Source organism: Magnolia sinica, chromosome 18 (genome assembly GCF_029962835.1).
Source record: "Magnolia sinica isolate HGM2019 chromosome 18, MsV1, whole genome shotgun sequence".
Lineage (NCBI taxonomy): Eukaryota > Viridiplantae > Streptophyta > Magnoliopsida > Magnoliales > Magnoliaceae > Magnolia > Magnolia sinica.
Genome location: NC_080590.1, coordinates 33,122,202 through 33,133,772, shown reverse-complemented (window position 1 = coordinate 33,133,772; position 11,571 = coordinate 33,122,202).

Below are 11,571 nucleotides of genomic sequence, written 5' to 3'. Positions count from 1 at the left end.
CTTTTTCATTGCTCCTTCAGCAACGTCCAAATTGAGATGTAGGGCCGTGGCCTCCATTCTTGGTTTCTCAAAAGCATTGCCGCCTTTCTCATACCTTGGTGTTCCTATTTTCCAAGGGAGGCCTAAGAGAAGTTATTTTCAGGCTATAATAGAAAAGATCCAGGCTAGAATTTCTATGTGGCAAAACAGAATTTTAACTCAGGCTGGGAGGCTCACCCTTATCAAGCACGTTCTAAATAGCATCCCGGTGCACACTCTTGCGGCCATGGAAGTCCCTTCCAACGTCCTAGCTGAATTAGAGAAATGGTTTGCCGACTTCTTCTGGGGTAGGGAAGGGTGGAAGAAGAAGTGTCATTGGCACAACTGGAGAAGTCTTCTACTGCCAAAATCTGAAGGTGGTCTGGCCCTAAGACCCTTAAAATCAGTGATGCAAGCTTGCCATTTAAAGCTTGCTTGGGCAGCCCTGTTCCGGGGCAAGAATAGTTGCTGGTGTAAGTTTGTGAGAGCTAAATATGCTTAAGATTTTTCTACCGAGCTAATCTCGCCTGCTGCCCCCAACACAGCTCCAATTTGGAAAAGGATCAGGGCAACGTTTCCCCTACACGGAAAAATCAAGATGGCTAATTGGGCGTGGCTCCATTGATTTCTGGGAGGAGGATTGGTTCGGCCTTAGTTCTTTGTAAGTTCTGCAGCTGCATCAGCATGCCAGCATGTCAGCTAGTGTCCGGGACTGGATCGGCTCCATGGTTGGTTAGATAGAGTGAAGGCCTTGCAGGTCCTGCCTCTAGCCGTGGTGGATCACACACTACAAGAAATTGGCCCTTTACCAACGACATCGGTAAACATGACTTTTCCTGACGAAATATAATTTCGTCGGCAAAAGATTCCCGCCACGACCAAATATGTTGTTGCCACCATTTACAATAATGGCTTAGAAACTTTTCCCAATGATATTTTGTATCATTGGTGAAAACTATGATACATAATATTTCCCGACAATTATTTCATCAGTAAATTTAATTTTTTCTGACGAACCAAATAGTTTGTCGGCAAAAGGTCCCTTGGTGTCCTTTATGATTTTGTCAGCAAAAGATTCCCGCTACGACTAAATATGTTTCTGCCGCCATTTACAACGACGGCCTAGAAACTTTTCTCGACAATATTCTGTATTGTCGGTGAAAACTACGATACATAATATTTCCTGATGATTATTTCATTGGTAAATTTAATTTTTCCCGATGAATCAAATAGTTCGTCAGCAAAAGGTCCTTTGGTGTCCTTTGTGATGACGGAGAGTCTATTTTTATCGATGTTATACAATATCGTTGGTAAAAAAATCTTTTACCGATGAACGAGATACATCGTCGGCGAAAATGAACGGTGGACATATTATTTCACTTTGTGTGGTTGATCATGGATGTTGATTTATAATTTTTGTTTTCGGTGTAGCTCACTACAAGAAAAGACACTTACCTACGAAAATTTTCGTAGGTAAAAGCCTTATTTTTGTAGGCAAAACCTTTTGCCGACGAAAAATTTTCGTCAGCAATTTCGTTGTTAAAAGACCAAGGGAGAAAACTTCAAAGATAAGACTTTTGCAACGTTTTTTTGCAGGGAAAAATATTGACAAATCTTTTTGCCTACAGTTGTTTTTGTAGCTAAAAAGATTTACAAAACTTTTACCTACGACTTTTTTCGTAGGTAAAAATTAAAAATTATGACAACACTTTTACCTACGAATACTTTTGGCAGCTAAAATTATTTAGAAAAGTTTTACCTAAAGTTTTACCTACGAATACTTTCGTAGCTAAAAATATTTACAAAACTCTATTAAAAAAGATTTTCAAAACTTTTGCCTACGAATAGTTTTATAGCTAAAAAAATTTACTGAACTTTTCCCTACGAAAATTTTCGTAGGTACTAAAAAAACCTAGATGATACCTTTACCTACGAAATTTTCGTAAGTAAGTGTCTTTTTATTTCCACTATTCCAACAAAAAATTCCGAGCTTGTAACATCTCCATCATCCGTCGCTCATGCTCCACCCGCATCTCTTCCATCCTCCTCTCCTACTCTCTCCCCCTCGCTTGCTCCTCCTCCTCTCCTGCTCCTCCCTCTGCCTCGTCAGATCCCCCATCCTCCTCTTCTGCTCCTCCCTCTGCCTCGTCAAATCCTCCATCCTTCTCTCCTGCTCCTCCATCTGCCTCTCCAGCTGCTCACTCTTCTTCTCTAGCTGCTCTCTGATGTCATGAAAGACGACCCGTAGCTGCTGAAATACATTCTTCATATCAACAATATATTGCTATAAGAAATACATTCTTCATATCAACAATAGCCTAATGAAAAATAATGTAAATTCAAATTTAGATGCAAAGCAAATCCATATCAGTCAAATTAAACAATCAATTTTGAACTATGTCACAAGTCAGTATTAGAAAACATATCTCATGTCAAACGCAAATGCTAAGTTAGTTATTAAGAATTCAATAGTTGTACATCCAATGCATGCATGACACTAAATTTTTTATTAAGCAGTCTGCGGTTAATTTGTGTTTATATGTTATGTCACGTGTACAATTGGAGTATATGCATATAGGTGTCATATTCCAAGTGGACAAGTGGACTAATTTAAGCATTAGAAACAAACACATGTTCTAGTGGGCTGATATTTGCATCATTACCATACATCCAAGTGGATTGATTTAATCATCATAAACACATGTCCAAGTAGAGTAGACTGATTTAAGCAGACTGACTTCATTAGTTTGCTAAGCCTTAACAATATTATTTGTTAAGGCTGTTTCAGTACAGATACTGTGTATAGCATTGGTATATTTATCAAGATAAAGAAATCATAACTAAGACATTGGAGGAAGCTAAAGAAATCATCATAGGTAAATTTAATTTATATTTATCAAGCCTAGCTCATTTCAGTTGCGTCTCTCTTATTTTTTATACAAGTTAAGGTATAAACAGTCTTCATTACATATATATGTAAGACAGTGGCATGCATAGTCTGATATATACAACAATTTCACATAACAAGAATGAAATAATTGGCCCAATTTTTACACCATAGTATAGTTGGGTGGTCCATCGATGAATGACCTATATCTAGCCTACATTGGCATATGTGAGAAGATATCAACTTCAATCCAAGGCAGAAGACAGAACTTCATTTAAAAGGCAACTGGAATAAAAGATCAAGAGAGAAGTAACCTTAGATTCTTGCAGGTTGTGCAGGCCTCTCTTCCTAGATTCTACATAAAAACCCTTTGGGCGATTGTGTCCAAGGCAGTTGAAAAGTTCCCAGATAGTTGGCTTGACTTATAATTTTGTTTTGGCTTTGCATATATTGGTAAATTTTGGCTTCAGCCATTTGTTAACAAAATTTTCCAATGTTCCAAAAAAAAAAAAGCATTTGGCCGAAGTTCTTGTGTTTCTGAAGACCAAATGGGGCATATAAAGTAGATAAGGTAGAAATAAACTAGCAAGTTTGCCACATAAAAGTGTCAGAAATAAATGGTTGTCGTGGTCGTAGCCTTGTCCCAGCTATTTGTTGCTGGCTTCAGAGGAAAAAAAAATGGCTTTTAGATAAAATGGCAGCTTGTTCAGTCTTAGGCATGAGTATAAGAAAGATTCAGTTTGAAAATTTTACCCTTGTTTAGCAATCTGGTGAGTGGAGTGGATTCATGGTGACACAAATATTTACAAATCTGTAGTCTATGAACAGGTGCATTGTCCAAGTACTTGGGTTTACATGATCTGCTATTTTCTTTGTAATATTAATGAAAAACTACTCAACAGCAACATTTCTGATGTGGTGAATTATATATCCACCACTGAAAAGGACTCACTCCCTTGCAAATGCGAGTACACTCCTCTACCTCTAGCAATAGGTACCACTCTTCATCCCATGGAACTCTCACTGTCCCTGTGATGATCAACAAGGCATGCCCTCCATAATGCAAATTTCAGCTACTTGGGATCTTTAAATGCATCATCCATTGGCAGAGAGAAAATACATAAGAAAATACTTCTGAAACCTGTTCCAAGTAGTGTGGACAAATCTATACTCCTTAATTGTGACATTTGGAAGTAATGGCTTCCATGATAAATGCAGACTAACATGGCTTCTAATATGAACAGAATCCATAAATTGTGACCCAACAAAATACAGCCACAATAAAGTAAGTAGTCATGCATTAACTAGTTTAGCAGAAACCATCACAAATACACAATTAGACAGATAATTGGATAAAATAGAACATTGAAAAAATGAATTGAAAAAGGAAAAGGAAAAAAGGCAGTGGACCGATGTGAACACACCTTTCTATTCTTGGTGTTTGTAGGAAAAAGATAGAGGCAAAATATTTCTCTTTGATCAAAGTCGTCCACAGATGTAGATTGCAAAAGCAAGCCACCAAGCATATCACTCAAAGGAACCTGTAATCAAGGACCAAGAAAAGGTTAGATATAAAAATTCGCTGTCATATTTAGAATAAGTATTACTTATTGAGTTTTTAATATGGATTTGGGTCGAATATTTTTTTTCCAGGCAGTGAACCTGTAATTTGAACCCTGCAATTTCATAATATAATTGAATTATTTTCTTAATGACCTGTTGTGTATGCTAATCTTAATTACTTTGCGCCTTAATCAATGCCTTGGGATGGAAATTGGTCAGGCAATGATGATTAAATATTTTTTGCATCTTATGAGCTACTTGCATCTTATGAGCTACGAATGACAAACTTCAAAATGGCCGTTTGAATAAAATCAGTCTGAAAAAATGAGAAAGATTATGACTAGGATATTACATGGATGAGAATTTTGTACACAAGTGTGGGGTTTGCTGCTGGTGCTGCTAAAAGGTTACACACATGTCAAAACACATGTTTTTTTTCAGATGTTTATATGTAATTCCAACCTAGAAAAAGACGTGAGCTCCATGCATGGTTTTCTTTTTTCTTTTTTCAAATTGAATAGATTAGCCCATTTTGTAGGGAAAACTCTTGATCATGGTTTAAAACTAAGACTATCTAATGAAACTCGCTCAATTGTCTCGGACTTGTAGGCAAAACATGAAAAATCATAGATTTGCAACAATTTGATACTGATTTAACATGATTTATAGAAAAAAAAAAAAAAAAAAATCGAAAATAGAAAATGCTCACCAGATCGAACATTTGGGATATATCCCACTACTTTTGTGTTTTGTATCGCACAGGTGGGATACAAGATATATTGTGGGATATATCAGCCAATATCATTGATACTTAAAACACTGGTGTTAAGCTATGCAAAGCACTAGTTGAGAAACTCAATCTAGCTCCAACCTGCCATCGCTCCCTGTTTATCTCATCATATCTTTCATTGCTCAAAGAAGATGCATCCATCACCACTGTTCACCGTGAGTGCTCGTTGACAGTGTCACTCATTTTGTTCATCCTTGCTATAGTTTCTCAGCATTCTTATCAGTTCTTTGTCATTGATCAAGAATGGTGAAGAAACCTATTTTTTCTTTTTCATTGGTGCTGCCAGTCACCCTAGAAAATATGACCTTTCAAAATTTCAATCATTGTCCCCATTGCTTGTCCACTCTGGTAACAGGTTGCCCACTGTTGCTGTTACCTATTAGCTCTACCGGCAAGTAAAAAATGCAATGAAGGGTTTGAGAAAAACTTTTGTTGATGGAAGAAAAGCAATTCTCTGTTAGATTTTCCAGTCTATAAGTTGTGCTTTAAGGAAGCTTCTTGAAGAAGAAATATTGCCCTTCATGCTAGCCCAAAGGGTGACAAAGCTTGTGGAAGAAGCTGGCTTCAATCGAGCTAAGCTGTCAAGCTAAGTTGGATTGCTAGCTTAGATGAGGTGCTTAGTAGAGCTGAATCATTTTGCCAATTTGAGTCATCAAGCTGACACAAGCTGTGAGGCAATTTTCTTCCCACCATAGTCACCTAGAATTTGATTTGTGTGCAATAAGAGCCAACATACTAAACAAATCGATGCATGCACCGCGACGGCAATTAACAAGAGATATGAAGCAACATCTGCACATGGATCGACAAATACTCGGGCTCATGTAAAAGTAGGGCATGTGGTGGTCATCTTAGCATTCTTGTCCAATGGATGTGAGTTTAGACAATGCCTTGAGAAGAGCAGCAACATAAATATTTTAGTTTATTTTATTTTTCTTGTTGATAAATCAACCCCTAAGCATCAAAGCTTGGGTATATCAACTCCACTTTTCCTAGGATCCTGAACCCAACTTTGACTTGCCACTTGATCTTTGCTAAGTTTTGGGTGTCAGCTGCCAAGGACAAGATGAACCAGATAAAGTTCCGAGTGAAGATGATTTGATCTTTTCTATTCATTGGAAAATCAAGAATCAGAATTCCATTTAGTCTATCCCTGTATGTGACAGTTATACTCCTGGTGTTGTAGCCTCACCTAAATGGTGGATGTAAATAGTTTCTAGAATAGCCTGTGTTACTCAAAGTAGGTTCAGGTATCAAGTATTGCAAGTATTGGGTTTGGTGGAACCTTGAAATCCAAATTCTCTGGGTACAGTTACAGTAAAGATCGGTTAATGCTCATAGGTCTAATCATGTTGAATACTTCGTGAGGTAGCAGGATCAACACAAACAAAGTCTGAAATTTTATGGACCACTTAGAAACCAAATAGTTCCACCACAGACCATACGGGTTGGAAAAAAAATCAAAGTAGTGGACTGTTGGTATGAACCAAACAGTCTAGCAGCACATGCTAACAGAAGATCTAGTGATGCATAAATCATGCAACGCATGCGTAAGAGTAAGATCAGCAACTGCAGGGACAAATTTTCTTTTTTCTCATAAATAAACCCATTGCTATAATTCTTAAAAAAATAAAATATAAAACTAAAAAAATAAAACCCATTGCTTTGTATGTGCTCGCCATCTTTTTGTAGGTTGCATTCAAACAGAAGTTTCTAAAGATAACGTGTCTCTGCCATCTATTTCTAAGTTGGTACTATCAAATTTCTCAATAGCTCCTCTATAAAAGGAAACGAGAATATCTAGAATTTTATACTACGAAAACTGCAAGGCTTCTTTCCTGACAAGCTGTATACATAGCTGTAACATTGTAGATTGTGGTTATGGTTTAAACAAACCCAGTTTAAAGCTGCCTATTCCATAAATAGGACCAGAAACTGTATGTTTCTACCAGAATTATCATACAGTTGCTGTATCTGCAGGGATAGCTGTCAAAACTGCCAAAAAAAAAAAAAAAAGAAAAAAAGAGAAGGGAACCAGCTACTGCATTGTGGAGAATAGAAGCTGAACTTCTAAAATAGATAAACACATGCATCAATGTGGGGCCCACATATGTAGTGGATTTCAAAATTCATGAAAATCCCGCATGGGACCAAATGCAATTTCATCCCACCTAATCCTAAACTTCCGAATTCCCATCCTCACCAAATGCTTAATGGAATTTGCACGAGAACAAATGCAATTCTATCCCACCTAGTCTCATCTAGTACCCTATGCCAAACACCCCCTTAACCATGCTTTTGCATACTCACAGGTGCATAAGGTGTGCCCCATCATGAAGATGGCCGTATGTAAAAATCAGGCTGGTACACTCAATAGGTGGGCCACTGCAAGTCTGCGACTGAAAATAGTGGGTAGTTTGGGATTCCTGTAAATAGTGGGCCACTTTAAAAAGGGTCTGCAGGCAACACGCTTCACCTTAAGCGGAATCAGGGATTCCTTGTAAATCTGAATCTGGGAAAACTAAGAATCTCCAAATGCATATTTATTAATCATTGAAGATAAAGAAAGAATGAAGCTACTCACGTCGCTTTCTGCATAGCTTTCGTTGCAGCTGCTCCGGTTCTTAGTGCATTAACAGTCTCCGTTGTTGCAGCTGCTCCGTCATTTCATATCAATAATGGAAAATAAGAATCATGAGGAACAAAACCACCTTGGATGGAAAATAAGACAACTAATTTGAAGTGAAAACAATCATATGATTAGAAGGAAAATAATGGATACCCAAAGTTCCATTCAGCTTTGATACAAACAGGACACATGTAGAAGATAAGAGCATTAACAATAGGAATAAGTGATATACAAATAGAAAATGAATCTTCAAATATTTTTGGGCATAGGACAGTTGGACAGGAGATAACAGTTTACTCTCTTCTTCCTTACAGCACATCAGACATCAGTTTGGAATACCCATGCCTGTCTTTTCAGGTTGTCTACAAAAAACTCCTTAACTTTCAAGGGGGTAGCCAAATACACCATGTTTGATCATGGCACACTTTCTTTGAGTTTCTCATCTAAGCCAACTAGCACAACCTAAACACAAACTATTTTCCAACATTTTGTCATCCAAAAACATAAGACACATGAAAGACACACCACCCTCATACTCATAAGCTTCACATTTAAATGAATTTTTGGATTTTAAAGTACAAATAGCCAATCGATGCATACAACTACCTAATTTAATCCAGTACTAGAGCAGCCACCAACCATAGAATTTTAGCCTTCTAAATCCATTTAATGGCGGGGGGGGGGGAAGCTTTGCTGTGTCTCTTTCTCTTGGATTTTACAGAACAAGTTGATATTTTTCCAGGGGAAAAAAGTGTGACCTATGGTAATGCTTTAACCTTAAAGGGAGTGGGCCAAACCAGGCCAAAGCAGGTGCAAATCCAGCCATGAGCTAATATTGAGCCCCACGGTGAGGATCCTATCCACGGATCCACCAAAGCTGGGCCATGCTGCTCTCATGGCATTGAGTAAGTATGTTTGGAAGTTGTTTAGTTTCAAGTACTTAGAATTTCTAGTTCATTAAAATCACGCCACATCAGGTGGTCCCTCATATCCATTGAATCTGTCAAAAAAGCAGAGGGTCGGTAGAATTAATTATTTCGGTGGTTGCTTTGTGTTTTCCCTTTTTTTTTCTTGCGTGCCAGCTCCCTTCGGGGCCTGTTGCACCTGGATGGCAGAGGTCTCAGAGATCATCACAACCTACCTGGTGAATGGTCCAGATCTCTGACACGTGTGCTATCCAATTTGGAAACCAAGCAAGGTATACTGTGACCCAAATGAGGAGAAACGGTCTGATTTTTAGGCAAGGAGATCTGAGTACCACGGCCCACCTGATGAAGATACTAGATCTTGCACACGTGTGCATGCATGTGAATGTGCAGGGTTTCACACTCGTGTGGTCTTGGCAAGCTAGTGAAATGTCAAGGGAACTGGCGCGAGTGACATGTAGGAAGCCCCACTAGTGAAATGGATCACTCCACAGCAGGGTCCATCAAGCCAACAGTTCGATCACCTAATGTGAGCCCCACTAGGGACAATCAATTTCAAATCAAAAGAACTCATACCACAACAGAGATGGCAGTGTGATCATACCTTCTGGGAGACGGCAAAGGCAAGCTGCTCTGGAGTCATGTCATGGAACGGCTTCAATGGGGTTAAGAGCTCCCACAACACAATGCCAAAACTGTCCACATCGACTTTCCTAGTATGTTGTTTCTCCTTGATCATCTCAAGAGAAAAAACCCCCCTCTATGCATCAGAAATCAAGGAAGACGAGCCGATCCTAGCCGGTTTCCTTTAATAGCCACCAAATCCAGCGAGCTTTTCAGTTTCCCATGACTTTCCTGGCTACGCTGTGGCGCAGCAGCATTGGATAGGGTTTTTCAGCTATGGTGGTGTCGATGTTGGCCGGGGCAACGATGGATGGGGAAGGAGCTTGGGCTGGAGAGGGCGGAGACGGGTTCGGCTAGGATTTTGTGGAAATCAACTTTGCTGCTGAGAGGAGGAGAAGACAGACCAGATCTGGGTTAGGGAACGGAGAGAGAGAGAGAGAGAGAGAGTTGGGAGTGGAGGTTTTTTTGGGCGCGGCTCTGTTTTTAAGCGCGCGCCCAAATTTAGTCCTTGGTCTGGCATGGCTCTGTGGGCCCCACCATGATGCGTGTTAAACATCTACCCCATCAGTCAGATGTACCATCCCATGGTGGGCCAAGGGATTAAAAATCAAATCAATCTATTACTTTTGTGAGCCACACCACATACAAAAGTTGAGAGGGGTTACCCTCCATTAAAACATTCATAATTATTTTTTGGGCCCACCGAGATGTGGCCCACAAATCCAGCCCATCTATTATGTGTGTGCCTCTTGGTGAGGGGTCATACCAAGTTTCAGATGCATCCAAATTTCAGGTGGGGCCCACCAAGTGCTTTTATATGTTTTAGGCATGTCTTCACATGATTTTAGATGGTATGGCCCAACGTAGTTCCGTATACATCTGATTTTTGGCATATCTAATAATTTAAAGGGGACCCATCAAATGCATGGTGTTGATGTTTGACACATGTCATGGTGGGGCCCACACAGCTTGACCTCATGGGGACGGCATGAATTAAACACAAAGGTTAAGTTGTGTGGGCTCCACCATGACATGTGTCAAACATCAACACCGTGCATTTGATGGGACCCCTTTAAATTATGGGATATCCCAAAAATCAGCAGTATACGGATCTTAGGTGGGCCATACCTTCTAAATTCATGTGAATAAATGCCTAAAACATATAAAAGCACTTGGTTGGGCCCACTTGAAATTTTCATGCATATGAAACTTGGTCTAACTCCTCATCCAAGTGGGACACACATAATGGATGAGCTAGATTTGTGAACCACATCTCGGTGGGCCTAACAAATGATTATGAATATTTTAATGGAGGGTAATCCCTCTCAACTTTTGTTTATAGTGTGGCCCAAAAAAGTCACGGATTGACTTGATTTTTAAGCCCTAGGCCCACCATGAAATGGTGCATTTGATTGATGGGGTAGTTGTGGGCCCACTTTGATTTATATATTGTATATCCATATGATCCATTTACTTGGCTCAATGTACAACCATAGTGACTCTAGAGTGGGCAACGTTTAAGAATTGGAGGTAATTCTTTAGCTATACAGGTGGCATGGTTTTACAGTAATCACAACTGTCCAAATTGCTAAACCAAGTGTGGATGGAGTATAATTGAAAAATGACAAAGAGAAGATTATTAACCATGCGCATGATTTTTTACTTTAAATTTGGACCACTTGCTGCTTTCTTTTAATAATCTATTTGATGGCCATTAATTGGATGGTCAAGATTACTTGACCTTGTGGTTCTAGAGATTTGCTTAATCTCATAATTTGGATGGTCTGGATAGTCGTACATCACTATCACACGTAAGGAGAATGAATGGACGATCAGCCTATTTTTTGAGAAGGACAATCTTCATTGAGGGGCCTACCTTTTTCATGGTACTGATGTCCTCCATAAATGACATGGTAACGCGAGCCATAGAACCGTTGCATATAGGTGATCAGTTCTCTTTTTAAAATGTTGAAATATCAATATTGTATTTTGAGCTTTGCTAAGCCCACACGCATGTGCAATACAGCTCGAGTACATGTCATATATTTGCCAGCATGGCATAATAGATCTGAGATCCAGTCCATCCATCAGAACAGAAACACAATAATAATAACTTAATTCAAGAATCTGTTTG